General features: G+C 44.8%; 1 protein-coding gene across 1 annotated transcript in view; it reads right to left on the reverse strand.

The window, feature by feature from the left end:
• Positions 1-24,613, reverse strand: part of zgc:172271 (uncharacterized protein LOC100000381 homolog) — a 205,809-nt gene that overhangs the window by 24,779 nt on the left and 156,417 nt on the right. The gene's annotated exons all lie outside the window — the stretch shown is intronic.

Below are 24,613 nucleotides of genomic sequence, written 5' to 3' on the forward strand. Positions count from 1 at the left end.
ATGAGAGTCTGAGCAGTTCAGTACAATTAGAGAGGGGGCAAGGAGCTCAAAATAATGAGAGAGTGTGTGAGGCGCTCACTATAATGAGAGTGTGAGGAGCTCAGAATAATGAGAGTGTGAGGAGCTCATTATAATGAGTATTGAGGAGCTCAGTATAATGAGAGTGTGAGGAGTTCAGTATAATCAGAGGGTGTGTGAGGAGCTCACTATAATGATAGAGTGTGTGAGGGGCTCACTATAATGAGAGTGTGAGGAGCTCAGAATAATGAGAGAGAGTGGGGAGTTTGCTACGATGAGAGAGTATGTGAGGAGCTCACTATAATGAAAGAGTGTGTGAGAAGCTGACTATAATGAGAGGGTGTGCGATGAGCTCACTATAATGTGAGAGTGTGTGATGAGCTCAGGATAATGGAATGTGTGGAGTTCATTATAATGAGAGAGAGTGGCGATCTCACAATAATGAGTGTGTGAGGAGCTCACTAGAATGAGAGAGCGTGTGATGAGCTCAGGATAATGCAGTGTGTGGAGATTACTATAATGAGAAAATGTGGGGAGCTCACAACAATGAGAGAGTGAGCAGTTCAGTACAATTAGTGAGCGTGCAAGGAGCTCAAAATAATGAGAGAGTTTGTTCGGGGCTCACTATAATGAGTATTGAGGAGCTCAGTATAATGAGATGTGAGGAGCTCAGTATAATAAGAGGGTGTGTGAGGAGCTCACTATAATGAGGGAGTGTGTGAGGGGTTCACTATAATGAGTGTGAGGAGCTCAGTATAATGAGAGAGAGTGGGGAGTTTACTACAATGGGAGAGGATGTGAGGAGCTCACTATAATGAGAGAGTGTGTGATGAGCTCACTATAATGTGAGAGTGTGTGATGAGCTCAGGTAATGCAATGTGTGAAGCTCATTATAATGAGAGAAAGTGGGGAGCTCACAACAATGAGTGTGTGAGGAGCTCTCTAGAACGAGCGAGCGTATGATGAGCTCAGGATAATGGAGTGTGTGGAGCTCACTATAATGAGAAAATGTGGAGAGCTCACAACAATGAGTGTGTGAGGAGGTCACCACAATGAGAGAATCTGTGCAGAGCTCACTACAATGAAAGAGTGTGAAGAGCTCAGTACAATGAGAGAGGGTGTGAGGAGCTCACTATAATGAGAGAATGTGAGGAGCTCACCGTAATGTGAGTGTGTGAGGAGCACATAATACGAGAGTTTAGAGCTCAATATAATGAGAGAGTATGAGATGCTCACTATAATGTGAGTGTGTCAGGAGCTCACTACAATGAGAGAGTATGAGGAGCTCAGGATAACGTTAGTGTGTCAGGAGTTCACTAGAATAAGAGAGTGTGGGGAGCTCATTAAAATGAGAGAGTATGTGAGGAGCTCACTAGAACGAGGGAGCGTGTGATGAGCTCACTATAATGAGAGAGTGTGGGGAGCTCACTATAATGAGAGTGTGAGGAGCTCCCTACAATGAGAGAGTGCCTGAAGAGCTCACTACAATGAGAGTGTGCGAAGAGCTTAGTACAATGAGAGAGTGTGTGAGGCGCTCACTCTAATCAGAGAATGTGAGGAGCTCACTATAATGTGAGTGTGTGAGGAGCTCATATTACGAGAGAGTGTGCGAGGGGCTCTCTATAATGAGAGAGTGTAAGGAGCTCACTATAATGAGAGAATGTGAGATGCTCACTATAATGTGAGTGTGTGAGGAGCTCACTACAATGGGAGTGTGTGATGTGCTCACTGCAATGAAAGTGTGTGAGGAGCTCAAATTACGAGAGAGTGTTTGAGGGGCTCACTATAACGAGAGAATGGGAGATGCTCACTATAATGTGAGTATGTGAGGTGCTCACTATAATGAGAGTGTGTGAGGTGCTCACTACAATGAGAGAATGTGAGGAGCTCACTATAATGAGAAAGTGTGAGGCACTCACTATAATATGAGTATGTGAGGAGCTCAACACAATGAGAGAGTTAGTGAGGAGCTCACTATAATGAGAGTGTGAGCAGCTCAGTTCTATGAGAGAGTGTGTGAGCAGCTCACTATAATAAAAGAGTGTGTGAGGGCCTCACTATAATGAAAGCGTTGAGAAGCTATCTATAATAAGTGGGCGAGGAGATCAGTATAATGAGAGAGCGTGTGAGGAGCTTACTATAATGAGAGAGTTTGTGAGGAGCTGACTACAATCAGGGAATTTGTGAGGAGCTCACTATAATTAGAGAGTGTGGAGAGCTCACTACAGTGAGAGAGTGTGTGAGGAGCTCACTACAATCAGGGAATTTGTGAGGAGCTCAGTATAATTGGAGAGTGTGGGGAGCTCACTATAATGAGTGAGGAGCTCACTACAATAAGAGAGTGTTTGAAGAGCTCACTAAAATGAGAGAGTGTGTGAGGAGTTCCGTATTATGAGAGTGTGAGCTGCTCAGTACAATGAGAGACTGTCTGAGGAGCTCACCATAATGAGAGTGTGAGGAGCTCCCTACAATGAGAGAGTGCCTGAAGAGCTCACTACAATGAGAGTGTACAAAGAGCTTAGTACAATGAGAGAGTGTCTGAGGCGCTCACTCTAATCAGAGAATGTGAGGAGCTCACTATAATGTGAGTGTGTGAGGAGCTCATATTACGAGAGAGTGTGTGAGGGGCTCTCTATAATGAGAGAGTGTAAGGAGCTCACTATAATGAGAGAATGTGAGATGCTCACTATAATGTGAGTGTGTGAGGAGCTCACTACAATGGGAGTGTGTGGAGCAGATTATCATGAGAGAGTGTGGGCAGCTCACTACAATGAGAGAGTGTGTGAGGAGCTCACTACAATCAGGGAATTTGTGGGGAGCTCACTATAATCAGTGTGAGGAGCTCACTACAATGAGAGAGTGTTTGAAGATCTCACCATAATGAGAGTGTGAGGAGCTCACTACAATGAGCGTGTGTGAAGAGCTCACTATAATGAGAGAGTGTGAGGAGCTCACTACAGTGAGAGTGTGTGAGGAGCTCAGTATAATGAGAGTTTGTGTGAGGAGCTCACTATAATGGGAGAGTGTGAGGAGCTCATTATAATGAGGGAGTGTTTGAGAAGCTCACTACAATCAGGGAATGTGTGAGGAACTCACCATAATGAGAGTTTGTGTGAGGACTCGCTATAATGAGAGTTTGTATGAGGAACTCAATACAATGAGAGAGTGTGAGGAGCTCACTATAATGTGAGTGTGTGAGGAGCTCACTCTAATGAGAGGATGTGAGATGCTCACTAAAAGGTGAGTGTGTGAAGAGCTCGCTACAATGAGAGTGTGTGAGATGCTCACTGCAATGAGAGAGAGTGAGGAGGACACTACAATGAGAGACTGTGTGAACAGCTCACTAAAGTGAGAGTGTGTGAAGAGCTCACTACAATGAGGGGGGGTGTGAGAAGCTGCCCAAAATGAGAGAATGTGAGGAGCTGGCTATATTGTGAGTGTGTGAGGAGCTCATATTACGAGAGAGTGTGTAAGGAGCTCACTGTAATGAGAGAGTGTGCGGAACTCACTATAATGAAAGAATGCGAGATGCCCACTAAAATGTGAGTGTGTGAGGAGCTCACTACAATGAGAGCGTGTGAGGGGCTCACTGCAATGTGAGAGTGTGAGGAGCTCACTATAATGAGAGAGTGTGTGAGGAGCTCACTATAATGAGTGTGTGAGCAGCTCAGTACAATGAGAGAGTGTTTGAGCAGGTCAATATAATGAGTGTGTGTCAGCAGCTCACGATAATGAGTGTTAAGGAGCTCACAATAATGAGAGTGTGACGAGCTCAGTATAATGTGAGTGTGTGTGAGAAGCTCACTATAATGAGAGAGTGTGTGATGAGCTCACTATAATGGGAGAGTGTGGGGAGCTCACTATAATGAGAGTGTGAGGAGCTCCCTACAATGAGAGAGTGCCTGAAGAGCTCACTACAATGAGAGGGTGCGAAGAGCTTAGTACAATGAGAGAGTGTCTGAGGCGCTCACTTGAATCAGAGAATGTGAGGAGCTCACTATAATGTGAGTGTGTGAGGAGCTCATATTACGAGAGAGTGTGTGAGGGGCTCTCTATAATGAGAGAGTGTAAGGAGCTCACTATAATGAGAGAATGTGAGATGCTCACTATAATGTGAGTGTGTGAGGAGCTCACTACAATGGGAGTGTGTGGAGCAGATTATCATGAGAGAGTGTGGGCAGCTCACTACAATGAGAGAGTGTGTGAGGAGCTCACTACAATCAGGGAATTTGTGGGGAGCTCACTATAATCAGTGTGAGGAGCTCACTACAATGAGAGAGTGTTTGAAGATCTCACCATAATGAGAGTGTGAGGAGCTCACTACAATGAGCGTGTGTGAAGAGCTCACTATAATGAGAGAGTGTGAGGAGCTCACTACAGTGAGAGTGTGTGAGGAGCTCAGTATAATGAGAGTTTGTGTGAGGAGCTCACTATAATGGGAGAGTGTGAGGAGCTCATTATAATGAGGGAGTGTTTGAGAAGCTCACTACAATCAGGGAATGTGTGAGGAACTCACCATAATGAGAGTTTGTGTGCGGACTCGCTATAATGAGAGTTTGTATGAGGAACTCAATACAATGAGAGAGTGTGAGGAGCTCACTATAATGTGAGTGTGTGAGGAGCTCACTCTAATGAGAGGATGTGAGATGCTCACTAAAAGGTGAGTGTGTGAAGAGCTCGCTACAATGAGAGTGTGTGAGATGCTCACTGCAATGAGAGAGAGTGAGGAGGACACTACAATGAGAGACTGTGTGAACAGCTCACTAAAGTGAGAGTGTGTGAAGAGCTCACTACAATGAGGGGGGGTGTGAGAAGCTGCCCAAAATGAGAGAATGTGAGGAGCTGGCTATATTGTGAGTGTGTGAGGAGCTCATATTACGAGAGAGTGTGTAAGGAGCTCACTGTAATGAGAGAGTGTGCGGAACTCACTATAATGAAAGAATGCGAGATGCCCACTAAAATGTGAGTGTGTGAGGAGCTCACTGCAATGAGAGAGTGTGAGGAGCTCACTATAATGAGAGAGCGTGTGAGGAGCTCACTATAATGAGTGTGTGAGCAGCTCAGTACAATGAGAGAGTGTTTGAGCAGGTCAATATAATGAGTGAGTGTGTCAGCAGCTCACGATAATGAGTGTTAAGGAGCTCACAATAATGAGAGTGTGACGAGCTCAGTATAATGTGAGTGTGTGTGAGAAGCTCACTATAACGAGAGAGTGTGTGATGAGCTCACTATAATGGGAGCGTGTAAGGAGCTCACTATAATGAGAGAGTGTGGGGAGCTCACCATAATGAGAGTGTGAGGAGCTCCCTACAATGAGAGAGTGCCTGAAGAGCTCACTACAATGAGAGTGTGCGAAGAGCTTAGTACAATGAGAGAGTGTCTGAGGCGCTCACTCTAATCAGAGAATGTGAGGAGCTCACTATAATGTGAGTGTGTGAGGAGCTCATATTACGAGAGAGTGTGTGAGGGGCTCTCTATAATGAGAGAGTGTAAGGAGCTCACTATAATGAGAGAATGTGAGATGCTCACTATAATGTGAGTGTGTGAGGAGCTCACTACAATGGGAGTGTGTGAGGTGCTCACAGCAATGAAAGTGTGTGAGGAGCTCAATACAATGAGAGAGTGTGAGGAGCTCACTATAATGTGTGTGTGAAAAGTTTGTTACAATGAGAAAGTGTGAGGCGTTCACTATAATATGAGTGTGTGAGGAGCTCACTATAATAAGAGTTTGTGTTGGAACCGCACTATAATGAGAGCATTGAGGAGCTATCTATAATGAGAGGGTGAGGAGCTCAGTATAATGAGAGTATGTGAGGAGCTCTCGATAATGCGAGAGTTGAGAGGGCTCAGTACAAAGAGAGTGTGTGTGAGGAGCTCACTATAATGAAAGTGTGAGGAGCTCAGTATAATGAGAGGGTGTGTGATGAGCTCACTATAGTGGGAATGTGTGGAAGTAACTATCATGAGAAAGTGTGGGGACCTCACTACAATGGGTGAGTGTGTGAGGAGCTCACAACAATCAGGGAATTTATGAGGAGCTCAGTATAATGAGAGAATGTGTGATGAGCTCACTATAATGGGAGTGAGCGAGGAGCTCAATATAATGAGAGAGTGCGGGGAGCCCACTATAATGAGAGTGTGAGCAGCTCACTACAATGAGAGAGGGCGTGAGGAGCTCATTATAATGAGAGAATGTGAGGAGCTCGCTATAATGGGAATGTGTGAGGAGATCATATTACGAGAGTGAGGAACTCACTATAATGTGAGTGTGTGAGGAGCTCACTACAATAAGAAAGTGTGAGGTGCTCACTATATTGGGAATGTGTGAGGAGCTTACTAAAATGAGAGTGTGAGGAGCTCACTACAATGAGAGAGTCTGTGAAGAGCTCACTACAATGGGAGAGGGAGTGAGCAGCTCACTATAATGAGAGAATGTGAGGAGCTCACTATAATGAGGGAATGTGAAATGCTCACTACAATGTGAGTGTGTGAGGTGCTCACTACAATGAGAGTGCGTGAGGTGCTCACTACAATGAATGTGTGAGGAGCTCATTACAATGAGAGAGTGTGAGGAGCACACTATAATGTGAGTGTGTGAGCAGCTCAATATAATGAAAGAATATGAGGAGCTCATTATAATGTGAGCGCGTGAGGAACTCATATTACAAGAGAGTGTATGAGGAGCTCATTATAAGGAGAGAGTGTGTGAGGAGATCAGTATAATGAGTGTGATGAGCTCAGTATTATGAGAGTGTGTGTGAGAAGCTCACTATAATGAGAGTGTGTGATGAGCTCACTATAATGGGAGCGTGTGAGGAGCTCACTATAATGAGAGATTGTGGGGAGCTCACTATAATGAGAGAGTGTTTGAGGAGCTCACTACAATCAGGGAATGTGTGAGGAACTCACTATAATGAGAGTTTTTGTGAGGAGCTAAATATAATGAAAGAGTGTGGGGAGCTCACTACAATGAGAGAGTGTTTGAGGAGCTCACTACAATCAGGGAATGTGTGAGGAACTCGCTGCAATGAGAGTTTGTGTGAGGAGCTCACTATAATGGGAGAGTGTGAGGAGCTCACTATAATGAGAGTGTGTGGGGAGCTCACTACAATGAGAGAGTGTTTGAGGAGCTCACTACAATCAGGGAATGTGTGAGGAACTCGCTATAATGAAAGTTTCTGTGAGGAACTCAATACAATGAGAGAGTGTGAGGAGCTCACTATAATGTGAGTGTGTGAGGAGCTCACTCTAATGAAAGGATGTGAGATGCTCACTAAAAGGTGAGTGTGTGAAGAGCTCGCTACAATGAGAATGTGTGAGGTGCTCACTACAATGAGAGTGAGTGAGGAGGACACTACAATGAGAGACTGTGTGAACAGCTCACTAAAGTGAGAGTGTGTGAAGAGCTCACTACAATGAGAGGGAGTGTGAGAAGCTGACCAAAATGAGAGAATATGAGGAGCTCGCTATACTGTGAGTGTGTGAGGAGCTCATATTACGAGAGAGTGTGTAAGGAGCTCACTATAATGAGAGAGTGTGAGGAACTCACTATAATGAAAGAATGTGAGATGCCCACTAAAATGTGAGTGTGTGAGGAGCTCACTACAATGAGACCGTGTGAGGGGCTCACTGCAATGTGAGAGTGTGAGGAGCTCACTATTATGAGTGTGTGAGCAGCTCAGTACAATGAGAGTGTTTGAGCAGCTCAATATAATGAGAGTGTGTCAGCAGCTCACGATAATGAGTGTTAAGGAGCTCACTATAATGAGAGTGTGACGAGCTCAGTATAATGTGAGTGTGTGTGAGAAGCTCACTATAACGAGTGTGTGATGAGCTCACTATAATGGGAGCGTGTGAGGAACTCACTATAATGAGAGTGTGGGGAGCTCACTATAATGAGAGTGTGGGGAGCTCACTATCATGAGAGAGTGCCTGAAGAGCTCACTACAATGAGAGTGTGCTAAGAGCTTAGTACAATGAGAGAGTGTGTGAGGTGCTCACCCTAATCAGAGAATGTGAGGAGCTCACTATAATGTGAGTGTGTGAGGAGCTCATATTACGAGAGAGTGTGTGAGGGGCTCACTATAATGAGAGAGTGTAAGGAGCTCACTATAATGAGAGAATGTGAGATGCTCACTATAATGTGAGTGTGTGAGGAGCTCACTACAATGGGATTGTGTGAGGTGCTCACTACAATGAAAGTCTGTGAGGAGCTCAGTACAATGAGAGAGTGTGAGGAGCTCACTATAATGTGTGTGTGAAAAGTTCGCTACAATGAGAAAGTGTGAGGTGCTCACTATAATATGAATGTGTGAGGAGCTCACTATAACGTGACTGTGAGCAGATCAGTACTAAAGGAGAATGTGTGAGGAGCTCACTATAATAAGAGTGTGTGTTGGAACCTCACTATAATGAGAGCATTGAGGAGCTATCTATAATGAGAGGGTGAGGAGCTCAGTATAATGAGAGTATGTGAGGAGCTCACAATAAGGCGAGAGTTGAGAGGGCTCAGTACAAAGAGAGTGTGTGTGAGGAGCTCACTATAATGAAAGTGTGAGGAGCTCAGTATAATGAGAGGGTGTGTGATGAGCTCACTATAGTGGAAATGTGTGGAGGTCACTATCATGAGAAAGTGTGGGGACCTCACTACAATGGGAGAGTGTGTGAGGAGCTCACAACAATCAGGGAATTTACGAGGAGCTCAGAATAATGAGAGAACGTGTGATGAGCTCACTATAATGGGAGAGTGCGGGGAGCCCACTATAATGAGAGTGTGAGCAGCTCACTACAATGAGAGAGGGTGTGAGGAGCTCATTATAATGAGAGAATGTGAGGAACTCGCTATAATGGGAATGTGTGAGGAGCTCATATTACGAGATTGAGGAGCTCACTATAATGTGCGTGTGTGAGGAGCTCACTACAATAAGAAAGTGTGAGGTGCTCACTGTAATGGGAATGTGTGAGGAGCTCACTAAAATGAGAGTGTGAGGAGCTCACTACAATGAGAGAGTCTGTGAAGAGCTCACTACAGTGGGAGAGGGAGTGAGGAGCTCAATATAATGAGAAAATGTGAGGAGCTCACTATAATGAGGGAATGTGAAATGCTCACTATAATGTGAGTGTGTGAGGTACTCCCTACAATGAGAGTGCATGAGGTGCTCACAACAATGAGTGTGTGAGGAGCTCATTACAATGAGAGAGTGTGAGGAACTCACTATAATGTGAGTGTGTGAGCAGCTCAATATAATGAGAGAATATGAGGAGCTCACTATAACGTGAGTGCATGAGGAACTCATATTACAAGAGAGTGTATGAGGAGCTCATTATAATGAAAGAGTGTGTGAGGAGATCACTATAATGAGAGTGTGAGCAGCTCAGTACAATGAGAGAGTGTGTGAGGAGCTCAGTATAATGAGAGTGTGACGAGCTCAGTATAATGAGGGTGTGTGTGAGAAGCTCACTATAACGAGAGTGTGCGTGATGAGCTCAGTATAATGGGAGCGTGTGAGGAGCGCACTATAATGAGAAAATGTGGGGAGCTCCCTTCAATGAGAGAGTGTCTGAAGAGCTCACTACAATGAGAGTGTGCGAGGAGCTTAGTACAATCATAGAGTGTGTAAGGCGCCCACTCTAATCAGAGAATGTGAGGAGATCCCTGTAATGTGAGTTTGTGAGGAGCTCATGTTACGAGAGAGTGTGTGAGGGGCTCACTATAATGAGAGAGTGTAAGGAGCTCAATATAATGAGAGAATATGAGGAGCTCACTATAATGTGAGTGCGTGAGGAACTCATATTACAAGAGAGTGTATGAGGAGCTCATTATAATGAGAGAGTGTGTGAGGAGATCACTATAATGAGTGTGAGCAGCTCAGTACAATGAGAGAGTGTGTGAGGAGCTCAGTATAATGAGAGTGTGATGAGCTCAGTATAATGAGAGTGTGTGTGAGAAGCTCACTATAACGAGAGTGTGTGTGATGAGCTCAGTATAATGGGACCGTGTGAGGAGCGCACTATAATGAGAAAGTGTGGGGAGCTCCCTACAATGAGAGAGTGTCTGAAGAGCTCACTATAATGAGAGTGTGCGAGGAGCTTAGTACAATCATAGAGTGTGTAAGGCGCCCACTCAAATCAGAGAATGTGAGGAGATCCCTGTAATGTGAGTTTGTGAGGAGCTCATGTTACGAGAGAGTGTGTGAGGTGCTCACTATAATGGGAGAGTGTAAGGAGCTCACTATAATGAGAGTATGTGAGATGCTCACTATAATGTGAGTGTGTGAGGAGCTCACTACAATGGGAGTGTGTGAGGTGCTCACTACAATGAAAGTGTGTGAGGAGCTCAATACAATGAGAGAGTGTGAGGAGCTCACTATAATGTGTGTGTGAAGAGCTTGCTACAATGAGAAAGTGTGAGGCGCTCACTATAATATGAGTGTGTGAGGAGCTCAACATAATGAGAGTGCATGAGAAACTCATTATAATGAGAGTGTGAGAAGCTCAGTACTAAAGGAGAGTGTGTGAGGAGCTCACTATAATAAGAGGGTGTGTTGGAACCTCACTATAATGAGAGCGTTGAGGAGCTATCTATAATGAGAGGGTGAGGCGCTCAGTATAATGAGAGTGTGTGAGCAGCTTACTATAATGAGAGAGTTTGTGAGGAGCTCACTATAATGAGAGAGTGTGTGAGGAGCACACTATAATGGGAATGTGTGGAGCTGACTATAATAAGAGAGTGTGGGGAGCTCACTACAATGAGAGAGTGTGTGAGGAGCTCACTACAACAAGGAATATGTGGGGAGCTCACTGTAATGAGAGTAAGGAGCTCACTACAATGAGAGAGCGTGTGAAGAGCTCAAAACAATGACAGTGGGTGAGAAGCCCACTACAATGAGAGAGGGTGTGAGAAGCTCACTATAATGAGAGAATGTGAGGACCTCACTATAATGTGAGTGTGTGAGGAGCTCAAATTACGAGAGAGTGTGTGAGGGGCTCACTAAAATGAGAGAGTGTGAGGAGCTCACTCTAGTGAGAAAATGTGATATGCTCATTATAATGTGTGTGTGAGGAGCTCAGTACAATGAGAGTGTGTGAGGAGCTCACTATAATGTGAGTGTGTGAAGAGCTTGCTACAATGAGAAAGTGTGAGGCGCTCACTATAATATGAGTGTGTGAGGAGCTCAACATAATGAGAGTGCGTGAGGAACTCATTATAATGAGAGTGTGAGAAGCACAGTACTAAAGGAGAGTGTGTGAGGAGCTCACTATAATAAGAGTATGTGTTGGAACCTCACTCTAATGAGAGCGTTGCGGAGCTATCTATAATGAGAGGGTGAGGAGCTCAAAATAATGAGACTGTGTGAGGAACTCACTATGATGAGGGTGTGAGCAGCTCAGTACTAAAGGAGAGTGTGTGAGGAGCTCACTATAATAAGAGGGTGTGTTGGAACCTCTCTATAATGAGAGCATTGAGGAGCTATCTATAGTGAGAGGGTGAGGCACTCAGTATAATGAGAGTGTGTGAGGAGCTTACTATAATGAGAGAGTTTGTGAGGAGCTCACTATAATGAGAGAGTGTGTGAGGAATTCACTACAATCAGGGAATATGTGGGGAGCTCACTAATGAGAGTGAGGAGCTCAATACAGTGAGAGCGTGTGAAGAGCTCACAACAATGAGAGTGTGTGAAGAGCTCGATACAATGAGAGAGGGTGTGAGGAGCTCACTATAATGAGAGAATGTGAGGAGCTCACTATAATGTGTGTGTGAGGAGCTCAAATTCCGAGAGAGTGTGTGAGAGGCTCACTATAATGAGAGAGTGTGAGGACCTCACTCTATTGAGAGAATGTGATATGCTCATTATAATGCGTGTGTGAGGAGCTCACTACAATGAGAGTGTGTGAGACGCTCACTCGATTGAGAGTCTGTGAGGTGCTCACTACAAAGAGGGAGTTTGTGAGGAGCTTACTATTATGAGAGTGTGAGCTGCTCAGTACAATGAGAGAGTGTCTGAGGAGCTCACCATAATGAGAGTATGAGGAGCTCAGTGTAATGAGAGTGTGTGTGAGGAGCTCACTATAATGGGAGTCTGTAGAGCTGACTATAACGAGAGAGTGTGGGGAGCTCACTACAACGAGAGTGTGTGAGACGCTCACTCAATTGAGAGTCTGTGAGGTGCTCACTACAATGATGGAGTTTGTGAGGAGCTTATTATTATGAGAGTGTGAGCTGCTTAGTACAGTGAGAGAGTGTCTGAGGAGCTCACCATAATGAGAGTATGAGGAGCTCAGTGTAATGAGAGTGTGTGTGAGGAGCTCACTATAATGGCAGTCTGTAGAGCTGACTATAACGAGAGAGTGTGGGGAGCTCACTACAATGAGAGAGTTTGTGAGGTGCTCACTACAAACAGGGAATGTGTGAGGAGCTCACAATAATGAGAGTGTGATGAGCTCAATATAATGGGAGTGTGTGAGGAGCACACTACAATGAGAGAGTGTGGGGAGCTCACTAAAAAGAGAGTGTGAGGAGCTTACTATGATGTAAGTGTGTGAGGAGTTTATATTAAGAGAGAGTGTGTCAGGAGCTCAATGTAATGTGCAGCTCAGTACAATGAGAGAGTGGGTGGGGAGCTCACTACAATGAAAGAATGTGAGATGCTCACTATAAGTTAAGTGTGTGAGGAGCTCACTATAATGAGAGAGTGTGTGATTAGCTCAATATAATGGGGAGGTATGGAGCTCACTATAATGAGAGAGTGTGGGGAGCTCACTATAATGGGTGTGTGAGGAGCTCACTGTAATGTGCAGCTGAGTACAATGAGAGAGTGGGTGCGGAGCTCACTATAATGAGAGAATGTAAGGAGCTCACTACAATGAAAGAATGTGAGATGCTCATTATAAGGTGAGTGTGTGAGGAGCTCACTATAATGAGAGAGTATGTGATTAGCTCAATATAATGGGGACGTGTGGAGCTCACTATAACGAGAGGGTGTGCGGAGCTCACTATAATGGGAGGGTGTGAGGAGCTCACTATAATGAGAGTGTGAAGAGCTCACTACAATGAAGGAATGTGAAATGGTCACTATAATGTGAGTGTGTGAGGAGCTCAATACAATGAGAGTGCGCGAGGTGCTCACTACAATGAGTGTGTGAGGAGCTCATTACAATGAGAGAGTGTGAGGAGCTCATTAAAATGTGACTGTGTGAGCAGCTCAATATAATGAGAGAATAAAGGGAGCTCACTATAATGTGAGCGCGTGAGGAACTCATATTTCGAGAGAGTGTATGAGGAGCTCATTATAATGAGAGAGTGTGTGAGGAGATCACTATAATGTGTGTGAGGAGCACAGTACAATGAGAGAGTGTGTGAGGAGCTCATTACAATGAGAGTGTGAGGAGCTCAGCATAATGAGAATGTGTGTGAGGAGCTCACTATACCGAGAGAGTGTGTGATGAGATCACTATAATGGGAGCGTGTGAGGAGCTCACTATTATGAGAGTGTGAGGAGCTCCCTACAATGAGAGTGTGAGGAGCTCCCTACAATGAGTGCCTGAAGAGCTCACTAAAATGAGAGTGTGCGAAGAGCTTAGTACAATGAGAGAGTGTGTGAGGCGCGCACTCTAATCAGAGAATGTTAGGCGCTCACTATAATGTGAGCGTGTGAGGACCTCATAATATCAGAGAGTGTGTGAGGGGCTTACTATAATGAGAGAGTGTGAGGAGCTCACTATAATGAGCGAATGTGAGTGCGTGAGGTGCTCACTACAAAGGGAGTGTGTGAGGTGCTCACTACAATGAAAGTGTGTGAGGAGCTCAATACAATGAGAGAGTGTGAGGAGCTCACTAAAATGTAAGTGTGTGAAGAGCTCGCTACAATGAGAAAGTGTGAGGCGCTCACTATAATATGAGTGTGTGAGGAGCTCAACATAATGAGAGTGTGTGAAGAACTCACTATAATGATAGTGTGAGCAGCTCAGTAATACAGGAGAGCGTGTGAGGAGCTCACTATAATAAGAATGTGTGTTGGAACCTCATATAATGAGAGGTTGAGGAGCTCAGCATAATGAGAGTGTGCGATGAGCTTACTATAATGAGAGAGTTTGTGAGGAGCTCACTACAATGAGAGAGTGTGTGAGGAGCTCACTATAATGAGAGTGTGAGCTGCTCAGTACAATGAGAGAGTGTCTGAGGAGCTCACCATAATGAGAGTATGAGGAGCTCAGTGTAATGAGAGTGTGTGTGAGGAACTCACTATAATGGGAGTCTGTGGAGCTGACTATAATGAGAGGGTGTGGGGAGCTCACTACAATGAGAGAGCTTGTGAGGAGCTCACTACAAACAGGAAATGTGTGAGGAGCTCACAATAATGAGTGTGATGAGCTCACTATAATGGGTGTGTGTGAGGAGCACACTACAATGAGAGAGTGTGGGGAGCTCACTAAAAAGAGAGTGTGAGGAGCTTACTATGATGTGAATGTGTGAGGAGTGTATATTAAGAGGGAGTGTGTGAGGAGCTCACTGTAATGTGCAGTTCATTACAATGAGAGAGTGGGTGGGGAGCTCACTATTATGAGAGAGTGTAAGGAGCTCACTACAATGAAAGAATGTGAGATGCTCACTATAAGGTGAGTGTGTGAGGAGCTCACTGTAATGAGAGAGTGTGTGATTAGCTCAATATAATGGGGACCTGTGGAGCTCACTATAACGAGAGAGTTTGGGGAGCTCACTATAATGGGTGTGTGTGAGGAGCTCACTATAATGAGAGTGTGAAGAGCTCACTACAATGAGAGAGTCTGTGAGGAGCTCACTACAATGAGGGAATGTGAAATGGTCACTATAATGTGAGTGTGTGAGGAGCTCCATACAATAAGAGTGCGTGAGGTGCTCACTACAATGAGTGTGTGAGGAGCTCATTACAATGAGAGAGTGTGAGAAGCTCACTAAAATGTGACTGTGTGAGCAGCTCAATATAATGAGAGAATATGAAGAGCTCACTATAATGTGAGCGCGTCAGGAACTCATTTTTGAGAGTGTATGAGGAGCTCATTATAATGAGAGAGTGTGTGAGGCGATCACTATAATGAGAGTGTGAGGAGCACAGTACAATGAGAGAGTGTGTGAGGAGCTCATTACAATGAGAGTGTGAGGAGCTCAGCATAATGAGAGTGTGTGTGAGGTGCTCACTATAACGAGAGAGTGTGTGATGAGCTCACTATAATGGGAGCGTGAGGAGCTCACTATAATGCGAGAGTGACTGAAGAGCTCACTACAATGAGAGTGTGTGAAGAGCTTAGTGCAATGAGAGAGTGTGTGAGGCGCTCACTCTAATCAGAGAATGTGAGGAGCTCACTATACTGTGAACATGTGAGGACCTCATATTATCAGAGAGTCTGTGAGGGGCTCACTATAATGAGAGAGTGTAAGGAGCTCACTATAATGAGCGAATGTGGGTGTGTGAGGTGCTCACTAAAAAGGGAGTGTGTGAGGTGCTCACTACAATGAAAGTGTGTGAGGAGCTCAATACAATGAGAGAGTGTGAGGAGCTCACTATAATGTGAGTGTGTGAAGAGCTCGCTACAATGAAAAAGTGTGAGGCGCTCACTATAATATGAGTGTGTGAGGAGCTCAACATAATGAAAGTGTGTGAAGAACTAACTATAATGAGAGTGTGAGCAGCTCAGTACTAAAGGAGAGCGTGTGAGGAGCTCACTATAATAAGAGTGTGTGTTGGAACCTCACTATAATGAGAGCGTTGAGGAGCTATCTATAATGAGAGGGTGAGGAGCTCGATATAATGTGAGTGTGTGAGGAACTCACTATAATGAGAGTGTGAGCAGCTCAGTACTAAAGGAGAGTGTGTGAGGAGCTCACTATAATAAGAGTGTGTGTTGGAACCTCACTATAATGAGAGCGTTGAGGAGCTATCTATAATGAGAGGGTGAGGAGCTCGATATAATGTGTGTGTGAGGAACTCACTATAATGAGAGTGTGAGCAGCTCAGTACTAAAGGAGAGTGTGTGAGGAGCTCACTATAATAAGAGCGTGTGTTGGAACCTCACTATAATGAGAGCGTTGAGGCGCTATCTATAATAAGAGGTTGAGGAGCTCAGCATAATGAGAGTGTACGATGAGCTTACTATAATGAGAGTTTGTGAGGAGCTCACTATAATGAGAGAGTGTGTGAGGAGCTCACTATAATGGGAATGTGTGGAGCTGACTATAATAAGAGTGTGGGGAGATCACTACAATGAGAGAGTGTGTGAGGAGCTCACTACAATCAGGGAATTTGTGGAGAACTCATTGTAATGAGAGAGTGTGTGAGGAGCTCACTATAATGGGAATATGTGGAGCTGACTATAAAAAGAGTGTGGGGAGATCACTACAATGAGAGAGTGTGTGAGGAGCTCACTACAATCAGGGAATATGTGGGGAGCTCACTGTAATAAGAGTAAGGAGCTCACTACAATGAGAGAGCGGTTGAAGAGCTCACCACAATGAGAGAGGGTGTGAGGAGCTCACTATAATGAGAGAATGTGAGGAGCTCACTATAATATGAGTGTGTGAGGAGCTCAAATTACGAGAGAGTGTGTGAGGGGCTCACTATAATGAGAGAGTGTGAGGAGCTCTCTCGATTGAGATTCTGTGAGGAGCTCACTACAATGAGGGAGTATGTGAGGAGCTCACTATTATGAGAGTGTGAGGTGCTCAGTCCAATGAGAGAGTGTCTGAGGAGCTCACCGTAATGAGAGTATGAGAAGCTCAGTGTAATGAGAGTGTGTGTGAGGAGCTCACTGTAATGCGAGAGTGTGTGAGGAACTCACTATAATGGGAGTCTGTGGAGCTGACTATAATGAGAGGGTGTGGGGAGCTCACTAGAATGAGAGAGTTTGTGAGGAGCTCACTACAAACAGGGAATGTGTGAGGAGCTCACAATAATGAGAGTGTGATGAGCTCACTATAATGGGAGTGTGTGAGGAGCACACTACAATGAGAGAGTGTGGGGAGCTCACTAAAAAGAGAGTGTGAGGAGCTTACTATGATGTGAATGTGTGAGGAGTGTATATTAAGAGGGAGTGTGTGAGGAGCTCTCTGTAATGTGCAGCTCATTACAATGAGAGAGTGGGTGGGGAGCTCACTATTATGAGAGACTGTAAGGAGCTCACTACAATGAAAGAATGTGAGATGCTCACTATAAGGTGAGTGTGTGAGGAGCTCACTGTAATGAGAGAGTGTGTGATTAGCTCAATATAATGGGGACGTGTGGAGCTCACTATAACGAGAGAGTGTGGGGAGCTCACTATAATGGGAGTGTGTTAGGAGCTCACTATAATAAGAGTGTGAAGAGCTCACTACAATGAGAGAGTCTGTGAGGAGCTCACTATAATGAGGGAATGTGAAATGGTCACTATAATGTGAGTGTGTGAGGAGCTCCCTACAATGAGAGTGCGTGAGGTGCTCACTACAACGAGTGTGTGAGGAGCTCATTACAATGAGAGAGTGTGAGGAGCTCACTAAAATGTGACTGTGTGAGCAGCTCAATATAATGAGAGAATATGAGGAGCTCACTATAATGAGACCGCGTGAGGAACTCATATTTCGAGAGAGTGTATGAGGAGCTCATTATAATGAGAAAGTGTGTGAGGCGATCACTATAATGAGAGTGTGAGGAGCACAGTACAATGAGAGAGTGTGTGAGGGGCTTACTATAATGAGAGAGTGTAAGGAGCTCACTATAATGATCGAATGTGAGTGTCTGAGGTGCTCACTACAAAGGGAGTGTGTGAGGTGCTCACTACAATGAAAGTGTGTGAGGAGCTCAATACAATGAGAGAGTGTGAGGAGCTCACTATTATGTGAGTGTGTGAAGAGCTCGCTACAATGAAAAAGTGTGAGGCGCTCACTATAGTATGAGTGTGTGAGGAGCTCAACATAATGAAAGTGTGTGAAGAACTCACTATAATGAGAGTGTGAGCAGCTCAGTACTAAAGGAGAGCGTGTGAGGAGCTCACTATAATAAGAGTGTGTGTTGGAACCTCACTATAATGAGAGCGTTGAGGAGCTATCTATAATGAGAGGGTGAGGAGCTCGGTATAATGTGAGTGTGTGAGGAACTCACTATAATGAGAGTGTGAGCAGCTCAGTACTAAAGGAGAGTGTGTGAGGAGCTCACTATAATGAGAGTGTGAGCAGCTCAGTACTAAAGGAGAGTGTGTGAGGAGCTCACTATAATAAGAGTGTGTGTTGGAACCTCACTATAATGAGAGCGTTGAGGAGCTATCTATAATGAGAGGGTGAGGAGCTCGGTATAATGTGAGTGTGTGAGGAACTCACTATAATGAGAGTGTGAGCAGCTCAGTACTAAAGGAGAGTGTGTGAGGAGCTCACTATAATAAGAGTGTGTGTTGGAACCTCACTATAATGAGAGCGTTGAGGTGCTATCTATAATGGGAGGTTGATGAGCTCAGCATAATGAGAGTGTGCGATAAGCTTACTATAATGAGAGAGTTTGTGAGGAGCTCACTATAATGAGAGAGTGTGTGAGGAGCTCACTATAATGAGAGAGTGTGTGAGGAGCTCACTATAATGGGAATGTGTGGAGCTCACTATAATAAGAGAGTGTGGGGAGCGCACTACCATGAGAGAGTGTGTGAGGAGCTCACTATAATCAGGGAATTTGTGGAGAACTCATTGTAATGAGAGAGTGTGTGAGGAGCTCACTATAATGGGAATGTGTGGAGCTGACTATAATAAGAGTGTGGGGAGCTCACTACAACGAGAGATGTGTGAGGAGCTCACTGCAATCAGGGAATATGTGGGGAGCTCACTGTAATAAGAGTAAGGAGCTCACTACAATGAGAGAGCGTTTGAAGAGCTCACCACAATGAGAGAGGGTGTGAGGAGCTCACTATAATGAGACAGCATGAGGAGCTCACTATAATGAGAGAATCTGAGGAGCTCACTATAATATGAATGTGTGAGGAGCTCAAATTACGAGAGAGTGTGTAAGGGGCTCACTACAATGAGAGAGTTTGTGAGGAGCTCACTACAAACAGGGAATGTGTGAGGAGCTCACAATAATGAGAGTGTGATGAGCTCACTATAATGGGAGTGTGTGAGGAGCACACTACAATGAGAGAGTGTGGGGAGCTCACTAAAAAAAGAGTGTGAGGAGATTACTATGATGTGAATGTGTGAGGAGTGTATATTAAGAGGGAGTGTGTGAGGAGCTCACTGTAATGTGCAGCTCATTACAATGAGAGAGTGGGTGGGGAGCTCACTATTATGAGAGACTGTAAGGAGCTCACTACGATGAAAGAATGTGAGATGCTCACTATAAGGTGAGTGTGTGAGGAGCTCACTATAATGAGAGAGTGTGTGATTAGCTCAATATAATGGGGACGTGTGGAGCTCACTATAACGAGAGAGTGTGGGGAGCTCACTCTAATGGGAGTGTGTTAGGAGCTCAATATAATAAGAGTGTGAAGAGCTCACTACAATGAGAGAGTCTGTGAGAGGCTCACTATAATGAGGGAATGTGAAATGGTCACTATAATGTGAGTGTGTGAGGAGCTCCCTACAATGAGAGTGCGCGAGGTGCTCACTACAATGAGTGTGTGAGGAGCTCATTACAATGAGAGAGTGTGAGGAGCTCACTAAAATGTGACTGTGTGAGCAGCTCAATATAATGAGAGAATATGAAGAGCTCACTATAATGTGAGCGCGTGAGGAACTCATATTTCGAGAGAGTGTATGAGGAGCTCATTATAATGAGAGAGTGTGTGAGGAGATCACTATAATGAGAGTGTGAGGAGCACAGTACAATGAGAGAGTGTGTGAGGAGCTCATTACAATGAGAGTGTGAGGAGCTCAGCATAATGAGAGTGTGTGTGAGGTGCTCACTATAACGAGAGAGTGTGTGATGAGCTCACTATAATGGGAGCGTGTGAGGAGCTCACTATAATGAGAGAGTGTGGGGAGCTCACTATAATGAGAGTGTGAGGAGCTCCCTACAATGAGAGTGTGAGGAGCTCCCTACAATGAGAGAGTGCCTGAAGAGCTCACTACAATGACAGTGTGTGAAGAGCTTAGTGCAATGAGAGAGTGTGTGAGGCGCTCACTCTAATCAGAGAATGTGAGGAGCTCACTATACTGTGAGCGTGTGAAGACCTCATATTATCAGAGAGTCTGTGAGGGGCTTACTATAATGAGAGAGTGTAAGGAGCTCACTATAATGAGCGAATGTGGGTGTGTGAGGTGCTCACTACAAAGGGAGTGTGTGAGGTGCTCACTACAATGAAAGTGTGTGAGGAGCTCAATACAATGAGAGTGTGTGAGGAGCTCACTATAATGTGAGTGTGTGAAGAGCTCGCTACAATGAAAAAGTGTGAGGCGCTCACTATAATATGAGTGTGTGAGGAGCTCAACATAATGAAAGTGTGTGAAGAACTCACTATAATGAGAGTGTGAGCAGCTCAGTACTAAAGGAGAGCGTGTGAGGAGCTCACTATAATAAGAGTGTGTGTTGGAACCTCACTATAATGAGAGCGTTGAGGAGCTATCTATAATGAGAGGGTGAGGAGCTCAAAATAATGAGACTGTGTGAGGAACTCACTACAATGAGAGTGTGAGCAGCTCAGTACTAAAGGAGAGTGTGTGAGGAGCTCACTATAATAAGAGTGTGTGTTGGAACCTCACTATAATGAGAGCGTTGAGGAGCTATCTATAATGAGAGGTTGAGGAGCTCAGCATAATGAGAGTGTGCGATGAGCTCACTATAATGAGAGAGTTTGTGAAGAGCTCACTATAATGAGAGAGTGTGTGAGGAGCTCACTATAATGGGAATGTGTGGAGCTCACTATAATAAGAGAGTGTGGGGAGCTCACTACCATGAGAGAGTGTGTGAGGAGCTCACTACAATCAGGGAATATGTGGGGAGCTCACTGTAATAAGAGTAAGGAGCTCACTACAATGAGAGAGCGTTTGAAGAGCTCACCACAATGAGAGAGGGTGTGAGGAGCTCACTATAATGAGAGAATCTGAGGAGCTCACTATAATATGAGTGTGTGAGGAGCTCAAATTACGAGAGAGTGTGTAAGGGGCTCACTATAATGAGAGAGTGTGAGGAGCTCTCTCAATTGAGATTCTGTGAGGAGCTCACTACAATGAGGGAGTGTGTGAGGAGCTCACTATTATGAGATTGTGAGCTGCTCAGTACAATGAGAGAGTGTCTGAGGAGCTCACCATAATGAGAGTATGAGGAGCTCAGTGTAATGAGAGTGTGTGTGAGGAGCTCAGTGTAATGAGAGAGTGTGTGAGGAACTCACTATAATGGGAGTCTGTGGAGCTGACTATAATGAGAGGGTGTGGGGAGCTCACTACAATGAGAGAGCTTGTGAGGAGCTCACTACAAACAGGGAATGTGTGAGGAGCTCACAATGATGCGAGTGTGATGAGCTCACTAATGGGAGTGTGTGAGGAGCACACTACAATGAGAGAGTGTGGGGAGCTCACTAAAAAGAGAGCTTACTATGATGTGAGTGTGTGAGGAGCTCATATTAAGAGAGAGTGTGTGAGGGGCTCACTATAATGAGCAGCTGAGTACAATGAGAGAGTGTGTGGGGAGCTCACTACAATCAAGGAAAGTGTGACGAGCTCACTATAATGAGACAGCATGAGGAGCTCACTATAATGAGAGAATGTGAGGAGCTCACTATAATGTGAATGTGTGAGGAGCTCAAATTATGAGAGAGTGTGTGAGGGGCTCACTATAATGAGAAAGTGTGAGGAGCTCACTCTAGTGAGAGAATGTGATATGCTCATTATAATGTGTGTGTGAGGAGCTCACTACAACGAGAGTGTGTGAGACACTCACTCGATTGAGAGTCTGTGAGGAGCTCACTACAATGAGGGAGTTTGTGAGGAGCTCACTATTATGAGATTGTGAGCTACTTAGTACAATGAGAGTGTGTCTGAGGAGCTCACCATAATGAGAGTATGAGGAGCTCAGTGTAATGAGAGTGTGTGTGAGGAGCTCACTATTATGAGATTGTGAGCTACTTAGTACAATGAGAGTGTGTCTGAGGAGCTCACCATAATGAGAGTATGAGGAGCTCAGTGTAATGAGAGTGTGTGTGAGGAGCTCACTGTAATGAGAGAGTGTGTGAGGAACTCACTATCATGGGAGTCTGTGGAGCTGACTATAATGAGAGAGTGTGGGGAGCTCACTACAAACAGGGAATGTGTGAGGAGCTCACAATAATGAGAGTGTGATGAGCTCACTATAATGGGTGTGTGTGAGGAGCACACTACAATGAGAGAGTGTGGGGAGCTCACTAAAAAGAGAGTATGAGGAGCTTACTATGATGTAAGTGTGTGAGGAGTTTATATTAAGAGCGAGTGTGTGAGGAGCTCACTGTAATGTTCAGCTGAGTACAATGAGAGAGTGGGTGGGGAGCTCACTATAATAAGAGAGTGTAAGGAGCACACTACAATGTAAGAATGTGAGATGCTCACTATAAGGTGAGCGTGTGAGGAGCTCACTATAATGAGAGAGTGTGTGATTAGCTCAATATAATGGGGACGTGTGGAGCTCACTATAACGAGAGAGTGTGGGGAGCTCACTATAATGGGAGTGTGTGAGGAGCTCACTACAATGGGAGAGGGAGGGAGGAGCTCACGATAATGAGAGAATGTGAGGAGCTCAATATATTGAGGAAATGTGAAATGGTCACTATAATGTGAGTGTGTGAGGAGCTCCCTACAATGAGAGTGCGTGAGGTGCTCACTACAATGAGTGTGTGAGGAGCTCATTACAATGAGAGAGTGTGAGGAGCTCACTAAAACGTGACTGTGTGAGCAGCTCAATATAATGAGAGAATATGAGGAGCTCACTATAATGTGAGCGCGTGAGGAACTCATATTACGAGAGAGTGTATGAGCAGCTCATTATAATGAGAGAGTGTATGAGGAGATCACTATAATGAGAGTGTGAGGAGCACAGTACAATGAGAGAATGTGAGGAGCTCACTACAATGAGAGTGTGCGAAGAGCTTAGTACAATGAGAGAGTGTGTGAGGCGCTCACTCTAATCAGAGAATGTGAGGAGCTCACTGTAATGTGAGTGTGTGAGGAGCTCATATTACGAGAGTGTGTGAGGGGCTCACTATAATGAGAGAGTGTAAGGAGCTCACTATAATGAGAGAACGTGAGTGTGTGAGGTACTCACTACAAAGGGAGTGTGTGAGGTGCTTACTACAATGAAAGTGTGTGAGGAGCTCAATACAATGAGAGAGTGTGAGGAGCTCACTATAATGAGAGAGCGTGGGGTGTTCACTATAATGAGAGAATGTGAGATGCTCACTATAATGTGTGTGTGAGGAGCTCACAATAATGAGAGCATGTGAGATGCTCACTATAATGTGAGTATGTGAGGACCTCACTACAATGGGAGTGTGTGAGGTGCTCACTACAATGCAAGTGTGTGAGGAACTCAATACAATGAGAGAGTGTGAGTAGCTCACTATAATGTGAGTGTGTGAGGAGCTCACTATAATGAGAGGATGTGAGATGCTCACTATAAGGTGAGTGTGTGAAGAGCTCGCTACAAGGAAAGTGTGTGAGGTGCTCACTACAATGAGAGAGAGTGAGGAGCATACTACAATGAGAGAGTGTGTGAGGAGCTGACTATAACGAGAGTGTGAGCAGCTCAGTACAATGAGAGAATGTGTGAGGTGCTCACTATAATGAGAGTGTTGAGGGGCTCAGTACAATGAGAGAGTGTGTGAGTTGCTCACTATAATGAGAGAATGTGTGATTAGCTCATTTTAATGGTGGCGTGTGGAGCTCACTATAATGAGAGAGTGTGGGGAGCTCACTATAATGAGAGAGTGTGGGGAGCTCACTAAAAAGAGAGTGTGAGGAGCTTACTATGATGTGAGTGTGTGAGGAGCTCATATTAAGAGAGAGTGTGTGAGGAGCTCACTGTAATGTGCAGCTGAGTACAATGAGAGAGTGTGTGGGGAGCTCACTACAATCAAGGAATGTGTGAGGAGCTCACTATAATGAGACAGTGTGAGGAGCTCACTATAATGAGAGAATGTGAGATGCTCACTATAAGGTGAATGTGTGAGGAGCTCACTACAATGAGAGTGTGTGAGGTGCTCACTACAATGAGAGGGTGTGAGGAGCACGCTATAATGAGAGAGTGAGCAGCTCAGTACAATGAGAGAATGTGTGAGTAGCTCACTATATTGAGAGACTGTGTGATTAGCTCAATATAATGGGGACATGTGGAGCTCACTATAATGAGAGAGTGTGGGGACCTTACTATAATGAGAGTGTGAAGAGCTCACTACAATGAGAGAGTGTGTGAGGAGTTCACTACAATGAGGGAATTGCTGAGGAGCTCACTAAAATGACAGAGTGTGTGATGAGCTCACTATAATGGGAGTGTGTGAGGAGCTCACTACAATGGGAGAGGGAGTGAGGAGCTCACTATAATGAGAGAATTTGAGGAGCTCACTATAATGAGGGAATGTGAAACGCTCACTATAATGTGAGGTGCTCCCTACAATGAGAGTGTGTGAGGTGCTCACTACAATGAGT

This window comes from Carcharodon carcharias, chromosome 13, assembly GCF_017639515.1.
Source record: "Carcharodon carcharias isolate sCarCar2 chromosome 13, sCarCar2.pri, whole genome shotgun sequence".
NCBI classification, from domain to species: Eukaryota; Metazoa; Chordata; class Chondrichthyes; order Lamniformes; family Lamnidae; genus Carcharodon; species Carcharodon carcharias.